The sequence below is a fragment of the Neofelis nebulosa genome, chromosome 7, assembly GCF_028018385.1.
Source record: "Neofelis nebulosa isolate mNeoNeb1 chromosome 7, mNeoNeb1.pri, whole genome shotgun sequence".
Lineage (NCBI taxonomy): Eukaryota > Metazoa > Chordata > Mammalia > Carnivora > Felidae > Neofelis > Neofelis nebulosa.
This window is the reverse complement of record NC_080788.1, coordinates 97,635,753-97,654,811: the sequence shown is the minus strand read 5'-3', so window position 1 is coordinate 97,654,811 and position 19,059 is coordinate 97,635,753. Positions and strand designations below refer to the sequence as shown.

The 19,059-nt window shown below is 34.7% G+C and overlaps 1 long non-coding RNA gene across 1 annotated transcript in view; it reads right to left on the bottom strand.

Annotated features, from left to right (window-relative positions):
* LOC131517162 (uncharacterized) overlaps positions 1–3,755 on the bottom strand; it is a 129,236-nt gene extending 125,481 nt beyond the window's left edge. Inside the window, exon 1 of the long non-coding RNA XR_009264434.1 lies at positions 3,562–3,755. This is a non-coding gene — a long non-coding RNA (uncharacterized LOC131517162). The remainder of the gene's footprint in view (positions 1–3,561) is intronic.
* Positions 3,756–19,059: the final 15,304 nt, after the last annotated feature.

The following is a 19,059-nucleotide window of genomic DNA, read 5'->3' as shown; positions in this document are numbered from 1 at the left end:
GCGTGGTTGAAATTTCCATCCAAACACCCTAACTCTAGGTCTTGGATTTTAGCATCATACTATTTGAGCAGAATAGAAAAGAGCAGTTTTCTTTAGTCTCTCAGACTATCACTGTGCTTCACGCGTCAGAGGTTAGACATGACTAATTCTTGTCGGTTCTATTTCATCAAACTACATGCTCCATATTCCTCTTTGAAAGTCCTATGAAATATTAACCCGTCAAAAGGTAGGATGAGATTTTTGGGGGATTTTGTTTTTTTGTTTCAAACAAAGGATAAAGTTTTTTCCTTCCTGTTTTGTTTTTACAGATATGGTTTAGAGAAAGAAAGCATTATTTAGTTTAACAACCTTTTTTTTTTTGAGGTGTAGAAAATTTTCATTGCAATATTCCTCTTCTTGGTAATATAATGTGCTGACAAATAATCTAGTTAAGTAAGTAATGAACGTTGGCCAAAGAGAGATTTTGAATGGAAGTAAGTGAACTTTCATCACTTCCTCTTGCCAATCACTATAGTTAACTCAGATCCCCTCATATTGAACAGAGTTCAGGTGCCAATAAAGTGAAGTCATAGCGCCATTCCACTTAAAAACACTTATATTCCGGGGCGCCTGGGTGGCTCGGTCGATTAAGCGTCCGACTTCGGCTCAGGTCATGATCTCACCGGTCCGTGAGTTCGAGCCCCCCCGTCAGGCTCTGTGCTGACAGCTCAGAGCCTGGAGCCTGTTTCAGATTCTGTGTCTCCCTCTCTCTCTGCCCCTCCCCTGTTCATGCTCTGTCTCTCTCTGTCTCAAAAATAAATAAACGTTAAAAAAAATTAAAAAAAAAACCACTTATATTCTGATTTTTTTAACTTATACCTATAAAACTGAAGAAACAGTACATTTCAAGAGGATAAAGTTTATAGTGTAAGTCACTGATCAAGTTATATTTACAAATCACACTTATAAAAATTTTGTATGAACCACTTCTATTTCAAAATGGTAGCAATGTTTTTAAATCATTAGTTAACAACCTTGCTAAGTGGCCAATACCTAGAGCTTCTCTGAGGCATGTTTACTATTTCCATCTCACCACAGAGCCTGAGAGTGGAGCTTTATTTTGTGCTGAGCCATACATCTTCTGAGAAGAAAGTCACGTTGTTTCCATTTTTCAAGTTTCATCACCACTAGAATAGTCCTTAAATTTAGGATGGTATATTATAGTGTGCTTTTCAGCAGTTCCTGAATGTTTTCTTCTTGTGTTGACTTTGTTTTTTTAGTACATGGGAAATGCAACATAAGAAATAGGGTCAAGGTTGTAGGAACCAGGATGAAATAAAACAAATTAAACCTGTGGTAGACAGAATTGATACACTCTTCCCCACAGGCTGGTATTGCAAAGTGTCCCTGTTTCGGCCAGCAGGTGTCTACCAGCAACTTGGCAAGGCATGAAGAGTCAGAGATATCAGAGGAATTGCCATGGAAGGATAAATTAGCATAAGTGCTACTTGCAAGCAGACGTCTATTGGAAAGTTCCCTTCCTCTCATTCTGGATCTAACATACCAAATAAGTTTAGCTCTTCCTATGAAGAAAAAGGCATCAAGTAACAGCAAAACTCTATTTTCTGGTTAGGAGAGAGGAAAGAACACAAACCTTCTCTGCCAGGTTATACCTATTCAAATCTCTGTTGCTATTTCAGCAACAATGTTTCTAAGTCACTTTGTCCATATTAGCAAAAACTATAAAATATTCCAAGAAGACAACTTTTCACGGTCAGACTATTTATGAGATGGACTTTTAGGCTAGAAGTTACGTCAATAAATTTTCTAGCCTGTATTGCAATAATAAGTAAACTTCATAAAGCAAATCACTGTTGATGAGGTACTACCGTGCACTCATGTGCCATACCTCTTGTGCCATAAGTACAGAACTTAAAGCAATTTTTCTTTTATAGTAGAAATGTAACATTCCTCCAGGTTACACATCAATAATACTACTAGGCCATTACAACAAGCTCCTGCTCAGGTGGAAAATGATAGAACAGGATTTGAATACACTCTTCTGATTTAAAGATCATGTTTTCATTCATGTTTATCACACCAAACCCCTCAGATTCTGATACAGTCCTGACTTCAAATAACTTTATTTACTTCAATAAAGGCACTTAAAATTCAATACAGACAGAAATGTGTTTCGTTATAATAGAGGGAAAATTTCATGGAATATAAATATCACAAAAGTTCCTTTTAAGAGTACATGTCTTGATGTTAATGGAAAGTAAGGCATTTTTAATTATATCACGCTGACATTTTCGTGAAAGAAGGTTAATATTTGTTAGAGTGAAAACTATTTAATAAATGTTATACAAATATTCTTTCATTATTACTCAAAACAACCTTGTGGATTAGACAATAGCAACCTAATTTAAAATAAAAATCGTGGCATTTTAAAAGTTAAATAATCAGGGGTGCCTGGTGACTCAGTCAGTTGAGTGTCCAACTTCAGCTCAGGTCAATGTCTTATGGTTTGAGAGTTTGAGCCCCATGTCTGCCTCTATGCTGACAGTCTAGAGCCTGCTTGGGATTTTCTCTCTCTTTCCCTCTCTGCCCCTCCCCTTCTTTTTCTCTGTCTCAAAACAAACAAATAAACCAACAAAAAGCTAAATAATCATGCAGCAACTATGTAGTAGAGTTGTGAGGATTCAATCAGTCAGCAAGCTAGCCTGGTTTTGTGCTTTCCACTCTACTGTGCTGCCCAAAGAGGAATGCCCCTCCCACTGACCTTAACTTTTCTCCCAAACAATTTTGATCCTCGCTATGACATCTTTATAAATATACTGAATGTAAAGCTCCTTTCCAGGATTCTTTTTCAGATTTGCATTTCTCTTACTTTCTAGTTCTCTATTTCTTACCCCATTAATCACTTCGGACTGAATATAGTTATTAATAATCTCTTTGGTTTCACTTCCATATTCAGCTATCGAAAGTAAGTTACCTAAGGAAATGATGGAAAGTAAAAACATACATCAATAATGAAGATACTAGGACTTTTTGAATAACAAAGGGACTAAAGTGAGATCTTGGCTTGGAAATATAAACTGATGCTTTATATGCTTTATAAACTGATGCTTTATAAAAATCAGTTAGAAGTACTAGTCACTTCACACAGATGACTATTTTTGTTCCCTAGATCTATTTAATCACCAATAATTAATATATGTGTCTCCCCTTTTTGAAAATAAGACTATTTTCCACTAAAGCCATTTTAATTCTCTCTCTTTTCCTTTCATCAAACCAAATAATGGTAATGTGGGAAACAAAGGCAGTAAGAAATGTAGATAAAATTAAATTTTCTTACAACTTGCAGCCTGCTGACAAATACTTGAGACAAGCAGAGGATGACACTCCTCCAGGAACTCCCAACTATCTTAATGTTAATGTGTGGCCAGAGGTAAAAACAACATTAGCTTTATAATAGCTAGGACTCCAGGACCCTGTGAATTCTCTTTAGCATGTGAAAATCCTTTTGGAAATTTCCCCTGGTCTTTGCCTCCCCAACCCCCAAGTATATAATCAATTTACCTCCACAATCTCAGTGCAGCTCTTTCTGGGTCTTGTCCATAGCTGTTGTGGAAGAGAGGGAGCCATGGTTTCAGAGAAGTAGGGTGGGGGCAGAGAGGGAGAGGGAATGAGAGAAAGAAAGAAAGAGAGAGAGAGAGAGAGAGAGAGAGAGAAAGAAAGAGAGAGAGAGAAAGGAACACACAGGGGAACACACATGGAGAATGTTTCCCCAAAGACACTGCCTTGGAAAATGAGAGGGGCTGATTTTTTTGGAGTTCTCACAACTAGCAAGGCTTAACTCCTGGAGTTTTTTAAGCTTTAAGCTGCTGCTTAAAGATCAGCAGCCTTGGCTGGGATAGAGCCCAGAGGGGATTGTGTTGCTCTTAGCATAAAGGCAGGAAAACAATGAAACAACCTGGGGGAAGACAACATGGAAACAGACATCTGAAGGGTGCCTTGGGCACACGGAGGGGAAAGTATTTCTTTTTTGAGAGCCTGTCCTGAGAGGCAACATTCACAGAGACACATCTCTCAGGAACAAAGGAGCTGGGGTGCCATTTCCCTCCTTGCCCCCTCAGCATAAACAGAGTCACCTACAGGAAGCAGTATAGTGCTAACACTGGCTTCCTGACTTGCTTACAACAAGCCCCACCATCTCTGCTCTGGTGAAATTGGACTTTCTCAGCCATTCTTGCCTTAGTGCCAGTGTAGTGGGCCCATGCCCCAGAAGACAAACAAAAATCCCTATCCACACAATGTCTCCCAACCAGAGAGATTTGCAGGGCCTCAGTTCTGATGGAGGTGGTGACAGGTCTCATTTCACAAACAGACCAGAGCATACTCTAAAACTCACCACATTCATGCTAGGGACCAAACATTCCCACAGCAGACAAGGAGAACCTCTGCAGATAACTGACCTGAAGGATAGACAGCCAGAACACAACAGCAGAGTGCATGGAGCACACATCAGAGACACTCCCTGAAGCTCCAGGCCCTGGACACTATAGAATCACTTTTTCATAAGGCCATTACTTTCAGGAGCAGGAGACATAACTGGCTTTTCTAACACAGAAGAAGGCAGAGACTGAGATAAAATGCTCAGACAGAGGAATTTATCCCAAATGAAAGAACAAGATAGGGCCACAACCAGAGATCTAAGCAAAGCAAATGTAAGTAACATGCCTGATTGAGAACTTAAAGCAACAACCATAAGGATACTCACTTGGCATGAGGAAAGAATAGAAGACATCAGTGAAACTCTTACCATAGAGATAAAGTTAAAAAAAAAAAAGAATCAGAGATGAAGAGTACAATATATGAAGTTAGAAACAGGCTGGATGCAAAGAATAGCAGGCTGGAAGAAGCAGAGGAATTAATGACCTAGAAGACAAAGTAATGGAAAGCAATGAAGCTGAACAAAAGAATGAAAGAATAATTATGCAAAATGAGAATACACTTAGGGAACTGAGTGACTCCATCAAGCATAATAATATTCATATTATAGGAGTCCCAGAAGAAGAGAGAGAAAAAGGGGCAGAAAAGTTTTTGAAGAAGTAATAGCTGAATTCCCTAATCTGGAGAAAGAAACAGATATCCAGATCCAGAAGGCACAAAGAACTCCCATTAAAATCAATGAAAGCAGGCTAACACCAAGATAAATTATAATAAAATTGGCAAAAAAAAGATAAAGAGAAATTCTTAAAAGCAGCAAGACAAAGTCAGTCTTTAATTTACAAGGGAAAACCCACAGGCTAGCTAGAGATTTCTCAACAGAAATGTGGCAAGCCAGAAAGGAGTGGCATGAAACATTCAAAATGCAGAATAGGAAAAATCTGCAGTCAAGAATACTCTTTCCAGCAAGGCTATCATTCAGAATAGGAGAGATAAAGTGTTTCCTAGACAAAAACAAAAGGACTTTGTGACCACTAAACCAGCCCTGCAATTAATATTAAAGGGTTATGTTTAAGTGGAGAGACAAAAAGTGAGAGTTTAAAGGCAAGAAACACAAAAGCAGTAAAAATGAATATTTCTGTAAAAACAAGTCAAGGAACTCACACACAAAAAAGGACATGAAATATGATAACATATACCTAAAATGTGGAGAAGAGTGAAAAATGGGTTCAAACTTGAATGATCATCAACTTAATAGACTGCTATTTGAAAAAGAGGTTACATACAAACCATATATCAAGTATATGGTAACCATATATCAAAAACCACTAATAAACATGCAAAAGAGAAAAAAATCCAAATAGATTACTAAAGAAAAATCAGCAAAACATAAAAGAGAAAGAAATTATTGGAGAAAATTTCCAGAAACAACCACAAACAAGTAATAAAATGACAATAAATTCATATATATCCGTAATTACTTTGAATGTAAATGGACTACATGCTCCAAGCAAAACACACAGGGTGTCAGAATTGATAAAAAGACAAGATCCATCTATATGCTGACTGGAAGAGACTCATTTTAGACCTAAAGACACCTGCAGATTGAAAACGAAGAGATGAAGAACTATCATGCAAATGGATAGAAAAAGAAAGCCAGAATAGCAGTACTTATTTTGGACAAAATAGACCTCAAAAGAAAGAATGTAACAAGAGACAAAGAAAGACACTATGTAATAACGAAGAGGATAATTGAACAAGAAGATATAACAGTTGTAAATATTTATTACCCAACTTGAAAGAATCAAACTATACAAAAATATTAACAACAAAAATAAAGGGACTCTGATGATAATACAGTAATAGTATAGGGGACTTTAACACAATTATAGCAATGGACAATAGTAGTGGACTTTAACACAATTACAGATACAGATACAGATAATCTAAGCAGAAAATCAATAAGAAAACAATGGCTTTGAATGGCACACTGGACCAGATGGACTTAACAGATATAATCAGAACATTCTATCCTAAAACAGCAGAATACACATTCTTTTCAGATGCACAGGGAAAATCTTCCAGAATAAATCAGATATAAGACTACAAAACAGGCCTCAACAAATACAAAAAGATTAAAATCATACCATACATCTTTTCTGATCACAATTCTATGAAACTAGAAATCAACCACAAGAAAAAAATTGCAAAGACCACAAATACATGGCAATCAAGCAACATACTATTAAACAATGAATGGGTTGACCAGGAAATCAAAGAAAAAATTAAAAGAATACATAGAAACCAATGAAAATGAAAACACAATGGTCCACAACTTTGGGGATTCAGCAAAAGTAGTTCTAAGAGGGAAGTATACAGAAGTACAGGCCTATATCAAGAGGCAAGAAAAATCTCAAATAAGCAACCTAATCTTATACCTAAAGGAGCTAGAAAAAGAATAATAAACTAAGCCTAAAGCCAACAGAGGAAGGAAATAATAAATAATAGAACAGAAACAAATGATATAGAAACTAAAAACCAATAGAACAAATAAATGAAACCAGGAGCTGGTTCTTTGAAAAAAAATGAGTAAAATGGATAAACCTCTAGCCAGACTATAAAAAGAAAAGAGAATGGACCCAAATAAATAAAATCACAAATGAAAGAGGAGAAATGACAACCAACAACACAGAATACAAACAATTAGAATATTTTGAAAAACTATATGCCAACAAATTGGACAACCTAGAAGAAATGGATAAATTCCTAGAAACATAAATTACAAAAACTGAAACAGGAAGAAATAGAAAACTTGAACAGACTGATTGCCAGCAAAGAAATTGAATCAATAATCAAAGAATTCCCAACAAACAAGAGTCCTGGGCCAGATGGCTTCCCAGATGAATTCTACCAAACATTTGAAGAATTTTACTCCATAAAATAGAAAAGGAAGGAAAACTTCCAAATTCACAATACCCCTGAAGATCATGGATGCAAAACTTCTCAATAAAATAATAGCAAACCAAATCTAACAATACACTAAAAATCATTCACCATGATTAAGTGGGATTTACTCCTGGATTGCCAGGGTGGCTCAATATTTGTAAATCAACATGATGCATCACATTAATAAAATGAAGGGTAAGAACCATATGATCATTTCAATAGATGCAGAAAATGCATTTGACAAAGTATAACATCCATTCATGATAAAAACCCTCAACAAAGTAGATTTAGAGGGAACATAGCTCAAGATAATAAAAGCCATCTATGAAAATGCACAGCTAATATGCTCAATGGGGAGGACAACTGAGAAGTTTTTCTCTATGGTCAGGAAGAAGACAGGCATGTGAACTCTCACCATTTTTATTGAACATAGTACTGGAAGTTCTAGTCACACAACAAAAAGAAATAAAATGCAGACAACAAAAAGAAATGAAATGCATCCAAAATCAGCAAGGAAGAATAAAAACTTTAACTATTTTGCAGATAACATCATGCTCTATATAGAAAATCTGAAAGATTCCACTCAAAACTACTACTACTAGAACTGATAAATGAATTCAGTAAAGATGCAGGATACAAAATCAACGTACTGAAGTATGTTGCATTTCTATACATCGATAATCAAGCAGCAGAAAGAGAATTTAAGGAATCAATCCCACTTACAATTGCAGCAAAAACCATAAGATACCCAGAAGTAAACCTAACCAATGAGATGAACTACCAGTACTCTGAAAACTGTAGAATACTGATGAAAGAAATTGGAGATGACACAAAGAAATGAAAAGACATTCAATGCTCATGGATTAGCAGAACAGATATTATTCAAATGTCCATACTACCCAAAGCAATCTACATATTTAATGCAGTCTCTATCGAAATACCACCAGCATTTTCACAAGGTAGAACAAAAAATTCTAAAATTTGTGTGGAACTACAAAAGACCTCGAATAGCCAAAGCAACCTTGAAAAAGAAAAGCAAAGAAGGAGGCATCACAATTCCAGACTTCAACTTATACTATTACAAAGCTGTAGTAATCAAAACAATATGGTACTGGCACAAAAATAGACACGTAAAACAATAGAAGGAATAGAAAACCCAGAAATGAACCCACAAGACAAGAAAGAATATCCAATGGGAAAAATAATGTCTCTTCAACAAATAGTGTTGGGAAAGTTGGACAGCAACATGCAACAGAATGATACTGGACCACTCTCTTATACCATACACAAAAATAAACACAAAATAAATTAAAGACCTAAATGTGAAACCTGACACGTACATTGAAATCCAAGCCGTACATTTGTATCTAGTGTTTCTTTTAAATCTTTTATTAAATTATAAGCATGTTTACACTCAATAATCATTCCCACTGGATTATGAGTAAATTCTCAACAATGTCTGCACCTTAGGCATTTATTCTTTTTAAACATCCAGTGCAGTGCCTAGCAAACTGTGCATCTTTAAGAGCGTTGAGTGACTGAGTAATACAAGAAAAAATTTTTAACATTTTACTATTGTGACACATCAAATTCACTCTTGGTTCCCTTAAAATTATTTTGAACAACAGTAATAATTTGATGATTACTGCTTGCTTACATTGGTTCTTACATGATTTAAACATTTCATGCTTATTTCTTCCAAATATCATACTAATAGTTATATTTTCTTGTCTTGGCAGAAAAATTTTGCTATAGATGAAAAATATCTCATATCAAACTCATATTCACATATAAGATTTTCTATGAAGTAGTTTCAGAAAAAATCATTTTAATAAAAAAATAAATCATTTCAATAATCATTTTAGTTGATATTAATTTAGCTTGAAAATGCATTTGTACATCTCGATTATAAATCCAACTCCTTCTAACTCCTGCGCTAAGTGGCAAAACTAAATTGTTAACTAAAATATCAAGCAGGATTGAGTCTCTATACAAAGAGAGAATAAGATGTATTTTCTTTACATTTTTTTAATTTAATTTATTTTTTCTTAAAAATTTTTTTTTAATGTTTATTTATTTTTGAGAGACATAGCATGAGCAGGGAAGGGGCAGAGAGAGAGGGAGACACAGAATCTGAAGCAGGCTCTGGGCTGTCAGCACAGAGCCCGACACAGAATTCAAACTCATGAACTGTGAGATCATGACCTGAGGAGAAGTTGGACACTTAACTAACTGAGCCACTCAGGCGCTCCACATTTTTTTTATTTTTAAAATCATATGTATATTGGGCACAGATATATCTTTACAATATTATTATTAATAACAATAAACAATGGTAAAAGGCTCATTATGAGCTGAATAAAAAATATTTTAAATAATCATAATGGACAGGCTTAAAAGTTCTTTATATAAAAATAAGGTTGTTTTTTTTTTTCTTGCTAATTACAATGACCCTGGAAAATACAAGCCGTCTGACTTTTTGGAAAGTGTAAACATACCCATGGATTTTATATATATGTAAGAATTTACTTCACTTTTCTAACTATAAAATATTCATTGCTTTTTATTTTCTCAATGCTTAAGATAAGTAATAACTAAACTATAAATTTTTTTTTTAATTTTTTTTTTTAACATTTATTTATTTTTGAGACAGAGAGAGACAGAGCATGAACGGGGGAGGGTCAGAGAGAGGGAGACACAGAATCTGAAACAGGCTCCAGGCTCTGAGCTGTCAGCACAGAGCCCTATGCGGGGCTCGAACTCACAGCCCTCACGGACGGCGAGATCATGACCTGAGCCGAAGTCGGCCGCTTAACCGACTGAGCCACCCAGGCGCCCCTAAACTATAAATTTCTAACATTCAAAATTTCTCCCTTTAAAATAACAAAATTACTTTCTCAAATTATTTCTTGCCATATTTTATTGTTACAACTAATTAGTTGCATTATGCTAATAGTTTTTCAGAAGCAACTGTAGTTTGCTGATTTTGTATATGCCTCTAATTTAAGTTAGGATGCTCTTTCTGCATACATTTCAAATAATATAAAAAGGACAATAAATAAAATAGAAATATACAAGTTAGTTTTAATATAACCAAATAATGAAGGTAAAACTTATTTCCAAGACTCATAAAAATGAGTTGCAAAACAGTAATATTACTAAAAATGTTGACCTAGGTATTTCTTAACCAAAAGTTCCAACTAACCATTTAATAAATGACCCTGAATAAAATATATTTTCAGTATTCAGAACAAAATTTGCAAGTTGTATTTAAAAAATCAGAGTCCTAGACACGTTGATCTCTCAGGTGACATTACAGAAGCTTATATCAATACAATTAACTGAATAGTGACATAGAGAAAAAGTTTGAAGTTGCAGGCTAAATACCTGTATGCATTATCACCATATCAACATAGTCTACATTTTGTAAACTTAAAAAGGTAAAAAACAAACAAACAAACAACCTTAAATTGTGGTATTCTCAAAACCTAGAGTAACTGGACCTGATTATCCTGCAATAAGTCAGGCTCAAATACTTCTGTTAAAAAGAAATCTGGTTTTCCCAGTTTGGGGCTATCATTTCAGCATTTTCTTAAAAATCAATAGATGCTTAAAGTAGCTGTTTTCAGTCTTTTCAAATGAGGTTTTAAAAATTCTATCGTCACTTCTGTTTGTGTTATTCTTTCTCTCTCTTCTCAAGCAGTGAGCAATAATCTGCCCTGATGAGACTGAATTTAATAGCTTAATTGCTTTCTGCCTACCAGAGTAGTGATTTCATCCTGCAATTGCCTTTTCCTCTTCTGTCGAGTCTTCGGTAACACAATCCATCAGGCTCTTCCTTGAGTTGTCGCTACTTATTTCTCTTCCCCAAGTGCAGTGAAACTCTTCTTTCTTGAGGTCAAATATAAAGATACACACACATACATGTGCATTTATTTTTGTTAGTCTTTTCCATTAGAATATACTCCATGTTCTCACAGAGAAACCTATATGGCATCTGAGTTTTACTAGTTAATCCCAATAGCAATATACACTAGAGGAAAGAAAATATTATCTTAGAAATTCTAAAGACACTGGATGGCAGTCCTGAAACTCCCATCAGCAGTGTGACTTTTCGCAACTATTTGCTTGTCTTGTACTTGTTTCTACATCACTGAGCAGCTAAAGGAAGAATGCAGGCTCGGTTATCTAATTTGTTGTGATTATTTAGGTTTCTTCTAGTTCTTCTGCTACCATTTCCACAAGAGATAAGGTGAGGACATTAAATGGATTGAAAAACAACTGTCACATCAAATTCCTGTTGGCAAAGGCATTTGTGGCCAACAGGTGAAACTAATGCCTGAATTGAAAATTTGGATTGCATTTATCTATTTCCCCAGAGACTCCTTGTAATTAGAAGTGGACTGTACCTTTTTCCTATTTACTACAGTGACCTTGGGAACTAAGTAAATTCCTCCATGGGCTTCCTTGAAAAACTTGCACCTCTTTCACATTTTTTCCTTTCTTTAGCATTAGTAATGCTATATAATTTTAGGTCTTTAACTTCTATAGATTTTTTTTTTTCCACATAGGTCAGAAAGAAAATCTAAATGGGTACTTGCATAGTGCATTGCTCCCTCCAAAATTTCTACTCACCAGGCACATTTCCTAGTATTAAGTTTGATATAATAATTATTTTAAGGAATCTTAATTCAGGGCATATGCAGATTTGAGGTAAAAACTAGCATGGATTTCAAGCTGCAATTTCATTTCCAGACTGCTTTTTCTTTATACCTACAAGAATTGCTGGAAGCCTTTTTGATTTGATAAGTTATAATCATTTGATAACTATTGTCTAAAGTTACTGACATTCTGCTCTTCCATTAAAAAAAAAAAAAAAACAACTGAATGACTTTAAAGGATACAATGAATTAATTTAAAGACTGGATATTTGACCTGAAATATGAAGTTACCAAAACTTACTACACTGAAATTTAGGGATTCTCTGAGTCAGTAGCAGTTATTCAATGAATTTTTAACTACCATTATTTCATTTACCCTTAGTAAAAATAATTCTTCCTAAAAAGTCATTACAATGATGTTTTAAAACGACTCTCCCCTCCCTCATACACACAAAGGTAGGAACATATGTGCTTTGGTTTCTAGATTAGGGGAAAATTCTATAAAGTGCTTCTGTGTAAAGCATCATTGTAACCATTCTGGACTACTTCAAGTCTTTGATTTAGGGAGAATTGCCCTCAGCCATTCAATTTCTTACTGAGCCAGGTTTTGACACTTCCTGCTTCCCCCAACTACAGAGGAAGACACATTTAGTTTGACACAAACAGAGGCACAAATATGAACTCTATGTCCATATTATTAATGTGTACTACATATGTGTATCTACTGTGAATGAACCTGTCTTAAAGGTTGTTCATAAACTTAAGCTAGTAAAAAAACAACAAACAGTAACAAAGAAATAAAAGTTATTATAGAAAATGGTAATTTTAAACATATATACTAGAATTTATTTACACGTGAGCACAAATGCTTCCCCTTCAAACTTGTCACATTGGGAGGCTATGTGTGTATTTTAACCATCTTAAATCTGAAATACATCATGAATGCATGTTTCTAAAATACAAATAAGAAAATGTATTAAATATATAAATATCAGGAAAGACAAAAATCAATTAAATTATATTTAATAAAATTTGGTAATTTTCCTCAGCTTTCAAGAGGGAAAGACTTGTCTCCAGAATACTTAAGACTATTAAATAGGAATAGGGAAATAAGAAATTTAAGGAAATTGGTAGAGGCATAAGGCATATTAAAGAATGCCTAGAATTCACAATAGGATGTACCAAGCAAAACATCAACAAGTTAAAAAGAAAAGGTATTTTTGATTTTTGTTTAAAGTCCAAATCAGATCTTGTAACGTTACTACTTAAACCCTGTAGTAACTACTTAAGAGCCTAAAATAACTTAATTGTTCTATGCCTTGCATGGTCTTCCAACTTTATCTTTCACCCTTCTACAAATCATTTACTTTGCTCCACACAAGGTTCAATAAGTGAGTCAAGCTGGTGTCAGCCTCAGGGTTGTGCATTTCTTGTTTCATTTTCTTATTCCCTCTCCCTCCAGTTTGCTCCCCCTGTATTTTTGCAAGATTCATTCAAGTCTCAGCTCAGAGGCTGCCCTAATTATAATATTTTAAATTGCCACCTCTTCCTAAAGTTAATTTCTATTAGCCTGTTTTGTTTGTTCTGAAGTACTTGCTACTATCTGAAAATTATCTCACATACCCATTTATTCTATTGTTTACTTTTCTTTGTCTTTTCCATTCATGGAATGCAAGCTCCAAGAGACTAACGACCTCACTAACTATAATTTGTCCATTGGTTAGCATAGTACTAGCATGGGTTAGGCCCACAGGAAAAAAAAAATGAACTCCATGAATAAATATTTATGGACATATATAAAGCGTAAGAAACATTGCTAAATATCAGGAAGACTGGATATGAAACCAACTATTATTTTTACTTAGATTTTGCTTACTTGAGTTATTTCATATCCTATACCTTAAATTCAATGCTTAAAAATAAGGATTAGGGCACAATGATCTCTCCTTATCCTCCACCTTAGAATAGTATAGTCCCTATCATTTACATTTCCAGACAGACGCATTTATAAATGCTAAACAACACTGGAATGAATGCTATGATCATGGGCTAAACTAAAATTATGTAGTTACAATACTATTCTTCAATGTATAGACAAACAATACATTTCTAGAAAAACAGAAAAACAGAGACAGTATAAAACCTGGTTGCCAGGAGACATAATATAAAAGACATTTTCAAGAGAGTTATTTAAGCAGTTGTTGAAGAAATGATTCCTCATGAAAGCATTAAAATACAAGAAAGAATAAGATTAGAACAAAGCATAAATATGTGAGTAAATATTGATCAATTATAATTATAGTCTTGCGTGTTTTAGATTAGAGGGAGAATTAAAATACATGATATAAATAACATAAAACACTGAAAGACAGCTTTAAGAAAGCAAAACAGCAAGCCAAATACTGAATGCACATGAAATTTACAGAATCTGACAAATGGCTTTGATGTAGGACATATACAGAACTCCTATAAACCAGTAAGAAAATGGCCACCTGAATTTAGAACACGGACAAAAAAATATACAGGCATTTTACAAGTCAGATCAAATGGTCAACAAGCCTATGAAACGTTCTCAACTTCACTAGTCATTAGAACAATGCAAATTAAAACCATAATGAGATAGTTGAGTTTATACCTCAAGTAAAATAGCTCAAATTTAAAGGAGTAAAAATAATAAGTACTAGTAAAAATGTAGAGCAACTAGACCTCTTATTCAAGGCTCCTAAGAATGTAAATTGTTACAATTCATTTGGCAAACTATTTTTCAGTATCTAAAACAGGTATATGTACATATACACTAGTACCCCAAAACTCTTAACACAGACCAAAATATAACCAAACAACTCTTCACAGAAGCCTAAGTCAAAATAACAAAAAACTATAAAGAAAATGTCCATCAACAGTATAATGGAAACTAAATTGTGATATATTTATAAAATGAAATACTATGCAGCAATAAGAAATAAAATACTTCTACATGTTAACAGCATCAACAAATCTTAAAAATGATGCTAAGTGAAAGATATCAGACACCAAAAAAAGTACACATAATGTTGAAAATGAAAAAGAAATAAAAGAAGGTTCTGCTTTCAGTAATAACAAATAGCTTTAGACTAATTCTCCTATAAATAACAATTGTAAATTTTGTCTAAATCTAAAAAAAGTAACGGCAGTCACTTCCGATAGAATGCTTATCTGGAAACTAAATTTGTTCCAAAGCCACTGATATATGAAGACATAATTTGAAAACAATTAAAATTTCATGTTTGCTTGTGTTTAATTTCATCTCTGAAATTTTACATATTACAGAAAGGCAGCAAACTGCATGGATACGGAAGAACACCTAAAATGCAGACACACACACATACACCCGTCACAATTACTAGCTACCTTACTTCATCATGTGTATTATGAACTACACTCATGTATGTCAGGTGTTAACGACTTTCAGATAACCTCAGTCGCATTTCAGATAACCTCAGAATTCTTAAGAAGCAGTCTTTCCAACACCCACTTCTATAAATTTCAAGTCTTTTACATGGTAAGATGCTACATTTATTTTAGCATTTATGTGTTTCTTAACCATTTAGCATATGTAGAACTGGGATACCATTTTTACCAATGTTCCTTTTTTTTTTTTTAATTTTTTTAACGCTTATTTATTTTTGAGACAGAGAGAGACAGAGCATGAACGGGGAAGGGTCAGAGAGAGAGGGAGACACAGAATCTGAAACAGGCTCCAGGCTCTGAACTGTCAGCACAGAGCCGGATGCGGGGCTCGAACGCACGGACCATGAGATCATGACCTGAGCCGAAGTCGGACGCTTAACCGACCAAGCCACCCAGGCGCCCCTCCTTTTTTTTTTTTAAATGGCAAGATGAAGTTTTTGAGTGTTCTATCTCTAACACCATTTTTTCTCTATAAATCATACGGTTTTTGTTACAGTATTTTGCATGTCATAATTATTTTTTAGGAACACATGTTTTGTTAGAGCAGAGATGACTGCATTTATTTTTTTTTTTTTTTTTTTTTTTTTTTTTCAACGTTTTTTTTTTTTTATTTATTTTTGGGACAGAGAGAGACAGAGCATGAACGGGGGAGGGGCAGAGAGAGAGGGAGACACAGAATCGGAAACAGGCTCCAGGCTCCGAGCCATCAGCCCAGAGCCTGATGCGGGGCTCGAACTCACGGACCGCGAGATCGTGACCTGGCTGAAGTCGGACGCTTAACCGACTGCGCCACCCAGGCGCCCCGAGATGACTGCATTTAAAGTACTGTATAATGATCAGAGATAGGCAGGGATTAGAGAGGAGGCAATTTTTAAAGAGGCAAACTACACTTGGTGATATTCGCATTTATGTGTCCTTTTGTCTGGAAGCATGCCCTAATATGCACCAAAAGGAGATTATGTATGCTAGGACTCAGGCAGAAATCCCCTGTCATACTATCTTGAGAAATAAAGAATTAGAAGTGAGAATTTCAGTGTGCCAGAATAGGTAAAAAGTGCCCCGGAATCTCCAGAGCTGAGAAAGACAGAGGGAGATGCATGGTAATCTGTATAAATGTACCAGATCCTGGATTTACCTCTTAACTACATATATAGGAGAGTATCCAAGAAAGGAGGCAGATGGTAGCCATAGGGACAGAAGTAGATACTCTGATTGCTCTCTACTGAGAGAAAGTGTTTGAGTCTGGCCAAGCTATCTGCCTGGTAGAACAAAATCCAATCATCATTATAGTATATCATCTGTAACGTCCAACATGCAATTTTATCTTTTTTTATTTTTAATTTTTATTCATTTAAATGAATTTATTTTTATCTTTTTAACTTTTGTTTATTTATTGAGAGAAACAGAGACATCACAAGCAGGGGAGGGGCTGAGAGAGAGAGAGAGAGAGAATTCTAAGCAGGTGTGGGGCTTGAACCCACGAACTGTGAAATCATGACCTGAGCTGAATCCATCAGTCAGAAAGATGCTCAACCAAATGAGCCACCCAGGCACCCCTGAAGTTTTTAAAATTTAAGCATAAAAAACAAAAACGAAAACAGAAACAAAGCAAACAAAAAGCCACCAGGCAATGTCACACATAATCAGGAGAAAAAGCAGTTCATAAAGACCAACCCTGAAAAGACTTCTGTTAGAATTATCAGACAAGCCTATTAAAACAGCTATTTAAAATACATTCCATAATTAAAGGAAAATATGGACATAATGCAAAAAGAGATTGAGAATCTCAGAAAAGGTAAACTATGAAAATGAATCAAATGAGAACTGTGAAATGAGAAGTAGAAAAAATAAAATTAAAGTTTTCTGGATGTACTGGACATCAGCTGGATGGGGCAATAAACTTAAGAGACTGGTAGAAATTATCTAGTCTGAAGAACAGAAAGAAAAGTCATGGGATAGAAAGAAGAGAGCCTCAATTACTTGAAGGACAACTTCAAGAAAATGAGCATACAAGGAATTGTAGTCATAAGATGAAGTGAGAGATTGGGGCAGAAAAATATTTTAACATATTACTAGCAGAAAATTTCCTGAAAACATTTTTTAAATATATACTTGCAGATCCAAAAATGTCATGAGCCTCAAGTAAAACAAACTGAATGAAAGAACAGCTAAGCAAACCATAATTAAACTGCTAAAAACTAAAGATAAAGAGAAAATCACTACCATAACTAGAGAAAGCAGATAATGGTATAAATGAACACAATAATAATAGAGACTATAAACAATAAAACAAGCGCTGAAAGAAAAAAATATACTCAGAATTCTAGATCCTAAAATCAAAACAAAACAAACAAAAAACCCTTCAAAATGGGGCGCCTGGGTGGCGCAGTCGGTTGAGCGTCCGACTTCAGCCAGGTCACGATCTCGCGGTCCATGAGTTCGAGCCCCGCGTCAGGCTCTGGGCTGATGGCTCGGAGCCTGGAGCCTGTTTCCGATTCTGTGTCTCCCTCTCTCTCTGCCCCTCCCCCATTCATGCTCTGTCTCTCTCTGTCCCAGAAATAAATAAAAAACGTTGAAAAAAAAAAAAAAACTTAAAAAAAAAAAAAAAAAAACCCTTCAAAATGAAAAGTAGGATAAAACTGGGTTTATAGGAAGGAATGAAAAAACCTGGTATGTGCTACATGCAGCTAAACAAAAAATGTTTTTTCTTCTCTTCATTTTGTTAAAATAACAAATTTCAATAAAAATTAAAGTCTATTGTAGGTTTTATAATTCATGTAAATGTGATACATAGGACAATAGGACAAAAGATGAAGATAAATGGAACTATACCATTCAAGGGTCTTCTTATATGCAACAATGTAGATGACAAATTAAGTATGCATACAGTGATAATCATAAAAACCATTAAAATAATTCAGAGCTACAGCTAAAAATCCAATAGAGAAATTAAAACATAATAACATATATATGACTAAGCCAAAAGGCAATAAAGAAAATACAAACAGCTTATCAAATGATAGTCATAAATCTAAACATTCTAATGATTGCATTAAACGTAAATGGACTGAAACCTCACAACACACAGAAAAATTATTTGAACATGATCACATACCTCAACGTAAAGTCAAAAATATAAAGTATACGGAATAAAGTTGAAGGATATCCGTGTGATCTAGGCAAAAGATTTTTTTAGACAGGCTTAGACAGCATTAGACATATATTTTTTTTTAATCAGACATCTTCAAAATTTAAAACTTTTGTTTAATAAAACACGTAATTAAGAGAAAAAGTAGGCAAGCCCTTGACCAAGAGAGAATATTTAGAACACATATATATGGAAAAAGATTTGAAAACAACACGTACGGTTGACCCTTGAACGACATGGGTTTAAACTTTGCAGGTTCACTCATACACGGATGTTTTACAGGACAGTAATGTAAGTGTATTTTCTCATCCTTGTGATTTTCTTCTGCTTCAATCAAATCCTTCTCCTCTTGCCTCTTGCATACACCGTATCAGTTCCTACCTCTGTACCTGTGCTTATGCTAGCCCTCCACTACAAATCTCC